Genomic DNA, 16,984 nt, shown 5'->3' with positions numbered 1-16,984 from the left:
TGGCCAGAGAGGGGGAAAGAGTGCCGTTCAATGCTTGTGGTTAAAGAAGGAAGGGAACTTCAAGGCCTGCAGCCCTGGCAAGTTTAATTAATTAATTAATTAATTAATCAATTACATTTATATTATGCCCTTCATCTGATGATCACAGGGCAGTTCACCACATACCGTATTTTTCGCCCTATAGCACGCACTTTCCCCCTCCAAAAATGAAGGGGAAATGTGTGTGTGCATCCTATGGGGTGAATGCAGGCTTTCGCTGAAGCCTGGAGAGCGAGAGGGGTCGGTACGCACTGACCCCTCTCACTCTCCAGGCTTCGCAGACCTCTCCGGAGAGTTGCCCTCATGCCGAAGCCTGTGCGCGCTGAGATCAGCGTGTCCAGGCTTCGCGGACCTCTCCGCAAGCAGCGGGAGCCAGCGCTGGGCTCCCACGGCTTGCAGAGAGCTGCCTGTTTGGGGGCTGGGGTCGGGGGAAGCTCTGGCCTCCCCCGCCCCAGCCCCGTGCCTGGGAAAAAAAAAATAATCCCCCCCTTTATTCCCCCCCAAAAAAACTAGGTGCGCCTTATGGGACGGTGCATCCTATAGGGCGAAAAATATGGTATTTGCCACCCTGTTACACTATTGAGGTGATGCCACAGTGCATAGCCCTACATTTGTATCGGCACATTCCTCCCCCATTTTAAAACAAGGTGCTGATCGGGGTATCTTTCTGATTTGAATTATATGCCCAGCAAGCTGGTGTTATTTCATCTCTTTGAGAAGGGGGTATCAGCCATTTGACTTTGGAACCTGCTGCTTAATCAAAAGTGTCCCATTTTCGCCTGACCTTCTTGTCAGCAAGTGCCCTTGCAGACTTGGGCTGTGCTTGTGGAGGCATAAATCCTGCTCAATGGCTCAGTTCCTCTGTGTGCTGTGTGCTTATGATGCATCGTAATCAGCCATGGTATTTATTTACTTCTTTGCTTGTTTGTTTTAAAGGTGGGATGCAAATACTGAAAAACCAACAAGCAGGGTTAGCATTTGTTATAGCTTCACTAACAAATTGTTCTGTTCTCATTTAAGAGTAAGACCTTAAATTGTAAAACTCATTTGAAACCAGTGTAACTGTCACAGACACCTTTTCAAGAATAGTGAAAATTGTGGTTTTTCTGAAGGTGCTGAAAATTCTTGGTAGAAATTCAAGCTCTTATGACACAGATTTTGGTCTGAGACCAGCTGGCTCCCACCTAAGCCCTAGGAACTGCAATTTTGTGGAAAACAGTTTATTTTAATTTAGCTAAGGCATTTATAGACCACTTAGCATTTCTAAGTGGAGTACATAAAAATAAACCATACAGAGAATAAAACAATGATTTTTTTTCATAAAACTAAAGAGGAACCCGAATACTGTCTGAAAATGCCTGCTGAAATATTTGCCATGTGCCTGAAGTTCAGCAAAGAGGGGGCCTGTCTAATCTCAGGCCCACACGGCATGCCTCTGACGCATGGCAGACCACCAACAGAGATTCCCCTAAAAATCTTACGAGATCGGGCAGGGATGTAAGGGATCAGGCAGTCCAAGGTTTGGATTGTTACAGATCCCACACCCCATTACTGAATCACAAGAGTTCCAGACTGGGATCACAATACAATTAAATAAACTGGGAAAGTGTTAAAAAATGTATACTGAGGGCTCACCCACACTTCTATATAATGATGATGATGATAATAATAATAATAATAATAATAATAATAATAATAATAATAATAATTTGTTTGTTTGTTTATTTGTTTATTTTATGATTTCCAGGCACAGGTATTTCTTTTGTTTTTCTTTTGTCCTCTCGCTTTCCCCAGGAAAAGCCTGCTGTTTACTGCTGAATTGGAACAAATGACAATCAGGTTTTTGAGGATTGACGTATGTTCTGTTTCAGCAGTGAGGAGTGGGTTTTCCTGGGGAAAGTGGTGGGACAAAAGAGAACTTCTTGAACCTGTGCCTAGAAATTATGGAATAAACCAGGAGAAAGTGTGTCCGAGCCCTGCGTGAAGAAGGCATTATGGGCTGCAGTCATGCAACTGTGCATCCAGGGCTTTCCCACTGTTGGCTATAGAACAACTTGCCCCTCCTGCAACTTACAGTTTATAGCTGAGGGTAGGATTTAGCTGTATCTCTGGGCTGCAATCCCACCTGCTGTATCTTGATTCTCCCTCCCATGTCTTGGATGTGTGGCTCCAGATATTGCAAACACAGCCTGAGTTAACAGCAGATAAGATGCATTTGATTCTGCTTTGGTAGCTGGGTTGACAGAGGAAGAGGATCGCATCCACTCAGCTGAATTGGGCAAACAAGCAAAACCATGAGAGTGTAATCTTCTCTGTTGCAAGTAAATGGTAAAAGAAACTAGAACTCATTGATTGACATTCTGCAGAGTCAGGCCCTTAAACCACCATGACCCTAGAGATGGTGCAGTTCAAAAATCTCCAGCCTCGTCATTAACTACCTATTTAGCACTTGCCCGTATTTGATAGCTGACATGCAATAGCACCAAGCATCTAACTACATTCCATACCTTATATGATATGTAGTATTTTGACCAGATCTGATAGTTAATATACACTAGTTGTATGTAACTGGCAGCAGCATTTGGGGTTTGTCAGGACTTAACTGGGAGCAGCCAAAATCAAACAAACAAAGGGATGCATCAAGTCTAAAGCATTCCAGTTTGATTTTTTTGGAATAATATTTCACATTGAAAGCTTCTCAGCTTTGAATTACTGCCAAAAAAGAACCTAAACAAAACCCTCAAACCCTTGTTATAGCACTTTGGACAAGTGATAACGCCACATTTCCAAAAGTTAAATTGCAGTGCTGGATTAGGCTTTTTATTTTTAGGGTGTCAACTCTGAAATCACAAAACTGAAGGCTTGATCATAATAGGATCATAATTGCACAGTAATACACATGATCACGTGAAGAAATAACCACAAAAGAGGATGTAGAATGGAAGGAGAATATTGTGTTTATTGCCTTTGAGGCTTTGGATTGGAATGGGAATATTTCTCAAATGGTACAAACCCGTCAGTCTGATTTGTGAAGCTGCAAAACTCCTTCCATTCCGGAACTAAATATCTTTCCCTCCCTTGCCCAATTTATGTAACCTTTCGATACAACAATTTAAAGACAGGTTTGAACCCTTAAATGAATTCTATAAATAGTTCAAATAAATAAAGGAATGAATTTAATCAGGTCTGCACTACAATAAAGGCATGGTGATTTTCAGTCACTGTCTTTTAGGCAGGATGCATAAGATTTTAAGAAACATCTAAAATGGGCCAGCTCTTGAAAACGGGTTTACAAATTTCATCCGATCCATAATGTGGCAGGTGGCTGCTTGGGGGGCAGGTATTGAAGGAGAGTCTCTAGGTAACCTTTATTTTATGTAGAGAATCTAAAAGTGCAGGGTTTGACCTTTGAAGCTGTGATTCTATGCCCATTTACTCGTAGAGCCATATCCACCGTTTATACAGAATAAGGTAGTTGAATTCTGGAATATTCCACTTCAGACCACAGATACAGAGCTGAACTTTTAAAAATGTAACCTCGCCACATGTAGAAAATTAGGAGGCAGGGCTTAGTCTAGGTGTCTCCTTGGTGTGCTGGTCAAGGCAAGAGGTATTTTACAGAGGGAAGAAGCATTCAGAAATGTGACCTTCACTTGCAGACTGAGATGGTGTGGTTCAAAATTCTCCAGCCTCAGCTTCTCACCATTAAATTTATAAACAGGTCTGCCTTCTAAATAGACATGAATAGAACAATGCGCAAAGTCTGACACTTTTAAATTCACCTGATATCAGGGGCAGAGCTGAGAAGCACATCCCCCATGTAAGTCTCTCAGTAAAAAAGCAATAGAAAGTAAAAGTGGTTGCCTGAGTTTCAGATCATGTGAGGCAGGCTTTTGACATGCTTATCCCTTGTTGGAAAAGGAACTTTATATGCAAACTGGTTTTGCCTGCGTAGTTCACCCCAAATCCCCACCCAGATGCTCCGGCTGCACTCATATTTCTCCAAGCAGAAAACCAGCAGTCATTTGCCTAGCTGTGGATTTTGCCCGGCTGGCCCCACTTCTCCACCAGCCAGCTGACCAGCACAATTGCCAATTGTCTGACAAGGCTCCATGTTGCCCTGGGCTCCCTTGGGAGGAAGGGTGGGAGATGAATTTCATGAATGAATAAATGCATTAAATACATGTGTGCACCCCAGGCAGTGGAGGGCACACACAACGGGGCCAGCACAACTTCATCTGGATTTATTTTGGCAGAAGCTTTTGTGGACTAGAGCCCACCTCAACAGATGCTGAGCTGTAGCCCATGAAAGCTTCTTCCTTAATACACCTGAGACTCCTTGTGTATGTTGCTTCAAAAGATAACCAGATTACTCTGTTGGGGTTTTGCCCACTGAGTCCATTGTCAGGGCAGTAGGTCTTCCAGCAGAAACATCATGGCTTGAAATGCCTTCTATTAGCTGCACGCCAGCTGCAATCATATCTGGATGGAGATAGCTTGGCCATAGTCACCCATGCTCTGGCAATCCCTTGCTGAGACTATTGCAATGTGTTTTATGTTAGGCTGCCTTTCAAAGCAGTCTGAAAACCACAAGTTGGTTCAAAACGGAGCCACAAAGTTTGCAGACTGAGACCTTGTATTATAATACGCCACTGATTTATCAGCTGTGCTGGCTCCCAATCTGTTTTCAGGCTCAGTTTAAAGTGCTGTTGTTTCAATCTTGAAGCCCCTTTCCATTTTAGGATTAGGTTACTTGAAAGGGTGCCTTCTCCCACATATGCTTACCCATACTTTCTCTTCAGAAGCCCTGATCTGTCTGCCCCACAGTGGCAGGAAGACACTAGGGAGAGGCCGTCTCCGTGGTGCCATCCTGGCCATTGCATAGCCCCCTCCCCCATGAGGCTCTCCTCCATGGACTGTTCAGCAAATACCTTCTTATTCACCTAGCACTTTTACACAACTTCTTTCTCAGAGTTTCCACTGGGTTCCCGTGACATGTCCTGCCAATGGAAGCCCTGCCCAAGGACTTCTGCTAGTGCAATGGAGCTCTCCCCTCTCCTTCTCCATGTCCCACCCAAATTGGCTCACGGGGTCAGGAGAAACCCACAAAAAGCGCACAGGGAGGAGAGGGGAAATCTTTACACTTGGCAAGCTGAAATGCTTGTGCAGACCAAACATGCCACCCATTGTGTTTTATTCTATAATCCAAGCTGCTGGCTTCTTTTATTTCCCCCTTCACTAGAAATGGAAGTTCTTATGCTGCATTTTATTGTCTTTGTATTTTTAACTGTTGTATTTTTGTACTTGAGTGTCGCCTCTCATTCCAGTCCAGAGCAGTGGCGTAGCGTGGGGGGTGCAGGGGGGGCCGGCCGCACCGGGCGCAACATCTGGGGGTTAGGGAAATCCATGGGTTAGGGGGCGCAAATCCATGGGTTAGGGGGCGCAAATTACTTGCCTTGCCCCGGGTGCTGATAACCCACGCTACTACGCCACTGGTCCAGAGAGCATATGTTGATGGACAAATTAAGGGTGGTCTTTTATTAACCTGCTCCCTCAGAGCAAAGATTTCTAGTTGTGCAAAGGGACCTTCCCTTGTCTCTCCCCCCCCCCCCAGCACATGCACCCCAAACCACCAGTTCTTCTCCAGCGGGTTGGGGGAACAACCAGAACAGATTTAGGGGTTGCACAGCAGGAGAAGAAGGGAAGAACATTCAGCTGTGCAAGCAGAAATCCTTGAGCTGATAGAATGATTGCCTTAGCACTATGTTGGATTCCACCCTCAGTAGGAGACAGGGCAATCCAAGCCCTGGCCTTGCAGTGGTGGGGCATGGGGGACTGGTGGAGAAATTACTACGCCTGCAGCCCCGTCACTCATGTCGGCCCGGTCAGAAGGTAAGTGGGCAGGCAAATAGCTGGCCCATCCTGGAGTTGGCGCATCAATAGGACCCAAATGAAGACTGATGTTGCCAAGTGATGGCTCAGTCATTCCCAACCATGTCCCACTTCAGAGATTTTTGTAGTTGCACCCACACATTCAGCAGGTGGAATGAGAAACTCCAAGCCCAAGAAGTGATGATGGCTGATGGAAGTTTGCAGGGAGCCAATCCACACACCCCAGACTGACACAAAGCAGGTTTGCAGACTAAAGAAGCAAATAAGAAAGATGGAAGGAGTTTCACAAATGCTCAAGTACTGGGTGATGCATGTAGTGTTCTAGTTTTAAAGCCCTGTGTAGGAGGAATCTGAAACCACTGAAAATAAAGATCTCAGGCCCATTAGAATTTAATGGAAAGATTTGCAGACTTCAAACTATGTGGGGGCAACTTCTGGCTCGTGGAGCTTAATAAATGGCACAACTCTATTTTATATTATTTATTTTATTGAAATATTTATAATCTCCTGTGTGAGTTTGTGTCTCCTAATATTTTTAGGTGCACGAGTGTGGAGCCTTGGCTACATGCATAAGGTCTCACCTTTGCATCTTAACACAAATGTAACAAACAATTCCTACCTCTTAACTGAAAGGTCTCTCTCTCTTTTTAACATGCTTTAACCGCTCTGATTGTACTACGCCTGATTCATACATCCCAGCAGTGATGTAGTATTGTGATATAGTATTGCCAGAGTACATTGCAATACTGGACCCACCAGCTGCACATGTCTTTCTGAAATGCTGTCCTGCTGAGAGGGAAGATGGTGTTTGAGAGGGAAGGACCAAGATGACTGACTCCACTTTGAGGCTTCATATCTAGATGCAGACCTCAGTGCTGGGGAATTGTGCACCAGAGGAAGCCGCTTTCCCCCAGCCGTAAGAAGGGGCGTGTTAAAAACACACTCAAGAGTGTTAACTAAGTAATTAATTCACATTCAGTTATTTTCATACACACTCTAAGGGGCAAATAATGATATAGTTCACAAATGCTTATAGACCTCTTGATGTACCTTTTAGCCATTGCACGCTTGCTGCCTTGCAGCTTAACTCACTCCTTTCTGGTGCTCGATCTGTGAATGCTCTTTTACACAACAACTACTACCAAACATGAACATATACGTGAGAACTGATTATAAGTGTTTCCTGTTCCCAGTGCCCAATGGACCTTCAAAAGTGGCCAAGAAATTTAGGAGCCTGGACACAATGGATCTATGGTGCTTCCCCAACCTCTGAGAACACAGCATTACTGTGAGTGCGTAGGTAACAGAGGACAGAATCCAGCAGAATAGAATCACAGAATTGTAGAGCTGGAAGGGACCCTGGAGGGTCATCTAGTCCAACCCCCGGCAATGCAGGAATCTCAACTGAAGCATCCATGACAGATGGCCATCCAGTTTCTGTTTAAAAGTCATTCCACTGTCGAACAGCTCTTACTGTCATAAAGTTATTCCTGTTGTTTAGTTGGAACATACCCAACTCGCTCATCCGTTCCTCATAAGGCTTGCTTTCCAGACCCTGGATCGTCTTAGTTGCCTAGTTGCCCTCCTCTGCACACGCTCCAGCTTGTCAATGTCTTTCTTAAATTGTGCACCCAGAACTGGACACAGTATTCCAGGTGTGGTTTGATCAAAGCAGAATAGAGTGGTACTATTACTTCCATTGATCAAGACACTAGACTTCTGTTTGATAGTATTAGCTTTTTTTGCTGCTGTATCACACATGTTAAGCTTGTGGTCCATCAAGACCCCTAGATCCTTTTTACATGTACTATGGGCAAGCCATCTTATATTTGTTCTCCATCTTATATTTGTGCAGATTTATGTCAAATCTATTTCAGGCATAGTGACTTAAGCATGTGCCGAACTTCTCTTGTTGCAGTAGATGGGGCTCTTTTAATAGTGATTTATTCCCTTGCTTTGTGTTTTATAGAAATTTCCTTTAAAACACATGCAGCATACCCTGTAAAATTAAAATACGAGATACCTTTCACTCTCCTGAAGTACAATAAATTATGTGCAAAATTAACCTGGTATTTCCTTGGTTACTTATTAATCATAGTTCATTTAACAGAATCAATATTTCTGGGGAAGAAGTAAACACTTACCACACAGCCCCCTCATTTTTCTTTACCTTTACAACCTGATTTTTTTTTTTAAAAAGGGTGGGGGGAAGCATCTGCCTGGAAACCAAAGGAGAATGAGGAACCGTGCCTGTTATCTTGGGGATATGCAAAGCACATTTTATTTCGCCTTTTATCTCTCCAATTGTATGTTGATCCCATACATATAGATTGATTTTGCACAGGTAGATAATGAAAAGTCAAGGGGGAAAATTTACACAACGGCACTCAGGATCTCAGCTCTCTATTGGTATATAAATTGGTTTATTATTTCATTCTCTTAAAGAGGGCCATTCGCACAGGGGAGCACTTTAAAATATAGCATGTTTAAACATAAATTGATTTACCATTCATATGCCTTTTTTCCCTTTGTAATTTCCACACCATTTTGGGAAGTTAATTTTCAAAGATATTTACATGTAAACATGCTCTTGTTTATTCCTAACTCTCTCATCCATCACCTTCTTCCTATAGTCAAGGCTCTAATGTGAAATATCTGATAGGATGACAACGGCAGCTGCAAGCCCAGAACACGTAAGTGTTTCTCTCTCCATTTGATGATACCTTGCGAGCCATTCACTGTAATTCACCATAAGTGCTTTGCTTTTAGCCAGCGTAACCTATAGTTGGGGAGGCAATTCCAGTGGAGAGGGAGGGCCTGTGTGCTTGGAGCAAAAACAACAACAGAAACCCCAAACAGAAACGAAAGGAAACATTATTAAAAAACATTTTCTGGACATTTGGTGGCGCACATTTTGGCTGCTGCAGCTTAAAGCAATTAATTCAGGATACTGACATTAACTCTCCAGCTCATTGACAGCTTGGAGCTGGGACTAAAAATGCTAGTTCTCCAGGGAAAAGAGGCAGCTAGTTGGCTCTTTTTCTGGACTGTTTGCTTATAGGCCCAGAGAGCAATCTTCCTTGCAGAATGAAATGCAAGGACACAAACAATGTCCCAGGGAGAGAATGGGAGATGGGAGTGAACAGTTTGAACTATTTGCTCAGCAGAAGGGCAGCCACAATTGCCGGCCAATGGCTTTCCCATGCATCAGCCAGGGCTTCTTAGCCTCTTTTGTTGTTCTTCTACTTCCTTCGGCCAGATAAGAACACAGCTGCAGAGAGTCCAGCTAACTTTGGGCCTGGCTTTATTCACAGAAGTCTCCATTCATGTTTACTGTATTTATTTGCTGCATAAGTTCCTGTCCTATTTTTTTTGAAATGTAGGTTTCATTTTCCCACTCCGAAATGAGAACTATATTCTGTAAAAGAAAAAGAAGAAAAAATTTGCAGCTTCTTGTCGTATTTGTGCTACTTCCCATTTCCTTTGCTTTCTTAGAGAGATGGAAAGAGTCACAGAGAGGTTTTAACCAGATCCCCCACTAAAATTGCTTAGTTAGTGTTCCAGCCAAAATTAAGCAATATCAATTTTGTCGATTTTGAGTGAGTAGTACACAGTCTCCGCCATTTACAGTGTTTACCTGGGGCTGGATCAGGCCCATTCTGCAGAACATTTCATGAAATGTGCATAAGACTGCAGGTTTAAGTCCTCAAGATTCCGGTTAATTTTTCTTTGTTTAGTGCTAAAAAAATGTCTGTAGGATGGAAAACACTTTCAATGCAAGTCTACCATACTGAATAGGAATGCAATGGGTTTTCAGCAGTGCCCTATTTCGTGCTTCATTGAAAAAGCGAAGAGATTTCAGAGGTGGTTATATGGCAATCAGATAAAATTCTCCTGAGGAATAATCATCATATGTGGTGTGAAACATGCAGCGTAGGGTGTCAAATGGACCCCCCTCCTGCTCAGTAATTGCCAGCACATAAAAGACACCCACACAATAGCTTATATATGCACACAGACTTTTATAGATACCTCACATATAATGCTTCCACATATGCAAAATAACTTACCACAGATACATATACATGAGGACACAGGGTTATATAAAAAACACAGGGTTCACATATAGAAAACTGAATTGATTTTGGGGTATTAAAAATGTAAATGTCCCAAGTACACATACAGTGCCACCTGTTTGTGAATGAATGGTATGTGTGCATTTACATATTTTCCCTACGTTAAAAGATTTATATGCTGTTTTTCATGAAAAATGCCACTGCAGTGTGATATGGGCACATTCTTCCACAATAATGCAGAACCAACAGTAATGAAAGTATCTGTACACCACCCACAATTGGGGAAACCCAACCATTTACATTTATGTAAATGGTTACGTGTGAGTATTATGATAGTTGTTACCATATTTTGCTATTTTCTTTCTGGTATTTTCTTAACCACAGTTTAAAATGTAACATGTGAACTGTTTGCACTAGTGGACTTGTGCAAGTGGTCTGACTTCTGTGTTAGCTTTTTATATTTGGTCCAGAACTTCCAGTTCACTGAGTATCTGATTTCTGGTCAGATCTGCATGGAGTGCTTAAATACTAAAGCTACTAATGATCTGTTATGTGGAATGAAAACCAGGGAAATTGCCTTTCATGTAAACCAACATAAGAAGCATTTGTGCTGATTTTTGTATAGGTTTCCATGTCTTGACCTTAAAGCTGTACTTCTATAGTATCACCAATGTACAGTGCTTTACAGCATAACACCAGTGAAAAACATAGGGCTCTTCTTCCTCCAAATTTAAACCCCAGATAGCTTGTTAGAAGATTAATTAAACTTGAATGAGTGTAGAATGAGGCAGAAAGTCATTTTTTAAAAGCAACACGAGAGAGTGATTTACTGTGAACAAATTGAACATTCTCAGTCAATGTGTAACCTCACAGGAAACACAATGTTTGCGCACCACTTTTTCCAGTGCGAAACCTCTGAAACTGCAGGGATTTTTCCTCTACTGGGTGGTCAGGAGGCAAGGCTGAAAGGCAAAAGAACTCCTATTGTCCTCTGCTGTGTCTTAACAGCTGACCTCACGTGCCTCTAAAAAGAAGAAAGCACCTGTTTATCTCCAGTTATCCCCTGCTTCTATGAGCACCAAGCTACCCCCACAGAGATAGGCTCCTTGGCTGGCGGGGGCGGGGGGGGGGAGTATCTCTAAAAGTGCTTTGAAAACCCCCACATCAGCCCTGACCCAGATATAGTCATACACTGATCAAGACATTGTTTCAGGATGCTCACTTCCAATGTGGCTGGAAATCTTTGCCCACTCTGTCTCTGTCACCACATCCTGAGTAGTCCTGAAGACACCTCCAGTCTGAGCAGGGGTCTTCTCATTCATCAAGGGGATCCACATGTAGAAACCTGTTAGAAGCAAAGTCCTTTGCTCCTCTCACTAAAGGACAGAATTTCACATTATGCAAAACATGAGGCTGCTATGGCGCGGGGGGGGGGGGGGATTTCAATGTGATTTCTCTCCCTCCTTATATAGCAGATAATTCATGTGATGTCACTGCAAGGTACCATTTCCCCCTCCCCCTCCACATCATAACTGCTGCTGGTGGGGACCGGGGGATACCTGAAATGATAACAAAACCTTAACATGTGCCGCTTATCTGGGAAAGGAGGAGAGCTTGACATAAGGATGCTATTTTCAGCAACAGCTCCATGTCTTGAGTAATATGGTGCTCCACCATAAGGGAGGAAGAAGTCCCTTGAAGGCACCATACCCGTTTTGGGATGATGGTGGCATCGCAAATTATTTAATCAAGATTCAGGTAGGTGGCTGTGTTGGTCTGCCATAGTCGAAACAAATTTAAAAAAAAAGATTCAGCTGAAGAAGTGTGCATGCACACGAAAGCTCATGCCAATGACAAACTTAGTTGGTCTCTAAGGTGCTACTGGAAGGAATTTTTATTTATTTATTTATTTAATCAAGTGTAGTGGAAGTACATGGGATTGGGCATTATTTCCAAAAACAAGAAGATTAAATTGATTTTACCAGCAAAAAACACCAACAAACAGCGGCATGTATTGCATATCCATTGTCTTGCTGTGTCTCTCTTTATATATTATTTTGAATAATTATACCTTCTCCCAGTAGAGAGTGTGTGCTTATTCAGCACCAGCATCACAATAATCTCTTTGGTGGCAGCCAAAGGCATTTTTATTTGACTAGGCATTTTTATCTGTGCAAATCTTCATTTGCTTCCAAGAATTCTGTTTTATTGTATTTATCTACACTGTACACCACTCTGAAATCCAAATAGGATGAAGGGTTGCATATACATGTTTTAACAAAAAGCAACCCCCCTCAGACCCATGACTTGAAATCACTTGAAATCACAGGACAAACGGACGTGTGGAGGGGCCTCAGCCAGCGTAGACAGCACCAGGCTAGATAGACTAATGGTCTGATTTGGTGGCATTATGTCCAAATTATGTTTGCAGTTATGAATTGTACTATAAATGTTTGGTTTTCTTCAGAATGAGGGACAGCAGAGACTGTGGTGTCTTTATGATATATGGTTTATTTACACAATAGTGCAACCTATGATGGAGGAGCTCACAACGTCAACACCCAAAGTGGGTCTTGCTTCTCTCATAGCCGCAGCCTTGGATTCCATCAGAAATCAGGCATAGTTCTGTCTCCAGCTGCCCAGCCTGCAGCCTGCCAGCTCCTAACTTCTAGCACAAATACTGTAAATCAACTCTCAACTCTGGCCTTTTTCTTGCTAACTACCAGCGAGTTGAGGGAGGCCTGGCACAGAGCCACTTCCTTTGTTACCTTAATGGCCCATACTTAGAGGGATGTTACCTCACCCCCATTCATAACAATATGCAATCCCTCAATCAGTCTGAGGTCATGCTCTCTAGGGATATGGTGTAGCAACCCTGCTAAAGTTACGTGACTTTAATCTTGCAAGTGCCTGGATGGGAGACCATATTAGAACATCATACTAGTCACTCTACCATGAACAAGAAAGATGACCCTAGATGTCTACGCTAAGACCAGCCCTCATTCCTAGTGGTTCCCTATAAGTTTCATGAGACGAAATTATCTGAGTTTGGCAAAACTGTGTCAAAACCTGCTCTTCTAACTAGTAGAAGGGCCCATAGTCATTGCCCACTCCTTCCTACCCACACTTCATAGCTGATAATGCAAGGTCCAGCATTCATTGAGAGACACTCCATGGGGAGTGCAATATATACTGCCCCACATGTATGCTCCCACATCCCTGCAGCAGAGAGGTTATCTGCCATGATGGTCATGCCGGACGAATCTTATTTCTTTTTGAAAACTAGAGTTACAAGCTTGGTGGATCAGGGGAAGGCTGTGGATGTAGTATATCTTGATTTCACTAAGGCTTTTGACAAAGTCCCCCATGATAACCTTGAAGAGAAGCTGGTAAAATGTGGGCTGGACCAGGTCACTGTCAGGTGGGTTTGTAGCTGGTTGACTGACTGACCCCAAAGAGGACTCACTAAGGTTCCTCGTTATCCTGGGAAAAAGTGGCAAGTGGGGTGATGTAGGATTCTGTCCTGGGTGGTGCTGTTCAACGTCTTTATAAATGACTTGGATGAAGGAATTGAGGGGATGCGCATCAAATTTGACACCAAACTGGGGGGGGGGGGAGAAGTAACAATGCCATAGAGGCAGAATCAGGATTCAAGATGCTATTAACAGATTGGAGAACTGGGCCAAAACTAACAAAATGAGGTCGGATGGCCATCTACCATGGATGCTTTAGTTGAGATTTCTGCATTGCAGGAGGTTGGACTAGATGACCCTTGGGCGTATTTTCCAACTCTACAATGCTATAATTCTGTGGTGTGTATTGTGATAGTATTTTGCAAGTTAATAATACTAACCGTAGTGATGAACCAATGGCAGCATCTAATATTAATTTTTGCAGGTTTTTTTTTTTTAATGACTCTTTCCTCTTCAGAAGCAAATCAGCTTCAGAAAGGCTGCTGAACTTTCTCAGGAAGAATAAGCAGAACTATCTCCTGACATTTAATTAGCCAGACATAATGATTGTTGGATGATCTTTATAGGTAGTTACTTATGATGCTAATTTCCAAAACAGGAGGCAATGAGAGACTGCTGAGTCCCTAATGATTGAATTAAAGGAGCAAATACAGTTATGCAGCGTTTAAATTAGGGGTGACACTTAAGTCAAGTGTATGTTTAATAAACATGATCAGGATAGGGTTTTAATCGGGATTTCCACTCGGGTTAAACTAGATAAAACCCATATGAGCTCTAAAAGGATTGGAGAGCGGGGCTGGAAGAAACCCTCCTAATAGAAAGGACATCAACAGGTTTGGCAGGAAACTCGCCTCGCCCCCTCACTTCCTGAAGATATAAAGCAGCCTCACCCTGCATAGTCAACATGCCAGACTGGCCTCTGGAATGCTGGTTTCAGCTCCATGCTAGCATAGGCAGGACTGGGCACAGAATCTATGGCTATCCACACCGCACCTTTAAAGTATGTAGCTTCGCCCAAAGAATAATGGGAACTGTAGTTTGTCAAGGGTGCTGCAGTGCTGTGGAGGGGAGCAAGCAACAGTTCACAGGATTCTTTAAACTATGGTGTGGATGTTTTATATGCATTTAATTTTACAATATCTGTATACCACACAATCTATATCATTCAATAATAAGATCAGAGTTAAATGTGGGTAACGACAGAGATTGACAAATCCCATGAAACATATCCTGACACGGGAGAAGTATTAATATCCTGCTAATCCAAGAGGATTCTTGCAGCAAGGGAGATGAGCAGCCTCTTTAACAACCTTCTTCAGATTACCCGGTGCTGTTAATGACAAAAACCATACTCAGGCTGTATCAACTGCAATGCTCCTAGCTCCCTTCCCTTAATGGTTAAGGGGTGTTAGAAGCTTAGAGAAGCAAATGTTCTTCTGTCTCCTTTCTTCACTCCATAAGATGTTCCTGCCGCAGCTCATGATACTGGCCGAAGACGTTTTGGCACCTGGGCCAAACCACAAAATGGTGCCCCCTTCCCTGGCCAGGAAAGAAGGGGTGAGTGAAGAGTTACATCTGAAATAAGTTACTGACTTCTTCTACCCCTTCATAGGTGCCAGCTCCCTGAGGGCCTGTGTGCCTGAGCACCCACAAAGTTCCCCATGAAGCGGCTGGGCACCCACGGCCCCAGGCACCCACAGTTGTGGGGCCAAGTTGGCACTCCTGTACCTCTTTTCCCTTAGAGCTTTATCTCTACTCTGATCATCTAAGGATTGGAGAAGTTCAGCCAATCAGTTACTGCCAGAGGCTTCATTACCAATGCCACGCCTCCATCAGCTAGCAGATTAAACTCCTGATTTTTTTTTTGGGGGGGTTCTTTGCTTTTTTAATGGGGCATTTATACTTTCAATTTCTTCAAATGTACTGCCAAAAAAGGGTTCCCCTGAACTTTCTTATGATATAATGTGCCTTTTCTGTTTTAGGAAGTAAGCTGAATTGGCATTGATGGCTCCACAGTCAAGGACTGCAGCAAGAGGCCAAGTCTTGAGTACCATTCTTAGCACACCTGACTTTTGAACTTAGCACAGGTATGCAACGTCAATGTGATTTCTGAGAGAGAATGTTTGCAGCACACTGTAATCAAATGCGGCTTTGCTGATGGATTGCTCAGTTATATTTCCACCATTGCATATGAGTAAAAACAATAGTCCTGAAGCAAGACTTTGGTTTTAGATGATGCACCATGTGTCATAGAAGGCTTTACCTGCATTCCTTACACATGAGAAATGTCACAGTGGTTGTGAGAAAATGTATATCTAACTCAAAGATGGAACCAACATTGCTCTAGAAAGCACAATTCTGAACTATAGCTAGAAAAAGTCATGTTTCTTTGAGACTGTACATACTGAATGGACACTCTACATTACCCAGCACATGTACAAAATTCAGTCAAGCTATGCACATTCCACAACACTTTATGTATATTGACCAGGAAATGTGCACGATTCCCTCTTCATGGGCAGACTAAGGGCACCTTCTCCATGAGGCTTGGTGAATTCATACAATGGCTCATTGCTATGACTAGTAACTGTTCAATTTACACCCCCCTTTAACATATACATAGACACATCACATTCTCTCTCATGCATACACATATTTGACTTTAATGCTGCCTGATTATAAAGGTACCCCTTTCTCAGCGCATAGCACAGAAGCACAGCAAATTTCCCACGGAAGAATCTTCCTCCATGGCCGGCTCCCTTGTTTTCCATGTTGCAAACTGAAAAGGGGCTCCCTTTGTCTAGTCTCTCAAATTCACAAACACCAACTTGAGAAAAAGATGGGGGGCATGCGCGTGCGCGATGACACACACAATGTGCAGGGACGCAGAGGTGCTGGAGGAGCCAAGGGGCAGTATGGCTTCAATGGTTGGCGGCTTGTCTTTTCTGGTGCTCAGTTTCCTCCTCCTCCTCCTCCTGCCACCACCACCAGCCCATGCCAGGAGGAGGAAGAGGAGGGGCCACCAGGCTCTCCCTGTTGTACTTGGCTCTGCGATAGGCCTCCTCTGCAACGGATTGCTCTCAACATTGGGGGCCTCTTAGAGTTGGCACCTCTGCTCAGGCTGGAGGGGCAATCTGATTTGGAAGCTGTTTTTTTATAGTTGGGAAGTATCACCTGACCAGCTGAGGCCTGTTTATGCAGGGGATTTTCCTTGGCTGAGATGGCTAGTCTTCTTGCAGTTTCTTCATTCCTTTAGTCAGAGTTTGGTGGTAACACATAGGTTGAATTCTCACCTGACATTTCTCAGGTCACCATTCTAGAAAAGGAGAGATCACATGGTGAAGATGATGATGAAACAGAGCAACATAACCAATCTTATTTTGCTCCATGCTGATATCCTTGGAATAAGTGAATACTTATCTGCCCTTTCACAGTAAACGTCAAGAAATCACTGAAAGGAGAGGTGCCTTTCAACCCTGTGATGGAATATAGAAATTATCCCCT

At 43.2% G+C, this 16,984-nt stretch overlaps 1 long non-coding RNA gene across 1 annotated transcript in view; it reads left to right on the top strand.

Moving 5' to 3' along the window:
* LOC310848991 overlaps window positions 1-16,661 on the top strand; it is a 38,125-nt gene extending 21,464 nt beyond the window's left edge. The window contains exons 2-4 of the long non-coding RNA XR_014566712.1: window positions 8,565-8,624; window positions 14,942-15,037; window positions 15,463-16,661. This is a non-coding gene — a long non-coding RNA (uncharacterized lncRNA). The remainder of the gene's footprint in view (window positions 1-8,564; window positions 8,625-14,941; window positions 15,038-15,462) is intronic.
* Window positions 16,662-16,984: the final 323 nt, after the last annotated feature.

Source organism: Podarcis gaigeae (assembly GCF_964106915.1).
Source record: "Podarcis gaigeae genome assembly, chromosome: 7".
Taxonomy (NCBI): Eukaryota; Metazoa; Chordata; class Lepidosauria; order Squamata; family Lacertidae; genus Podarcis; species Podarcis gaigeae.
This window is presented reverse-complemented; position numbering and strand designations above follow the sequence as displayed.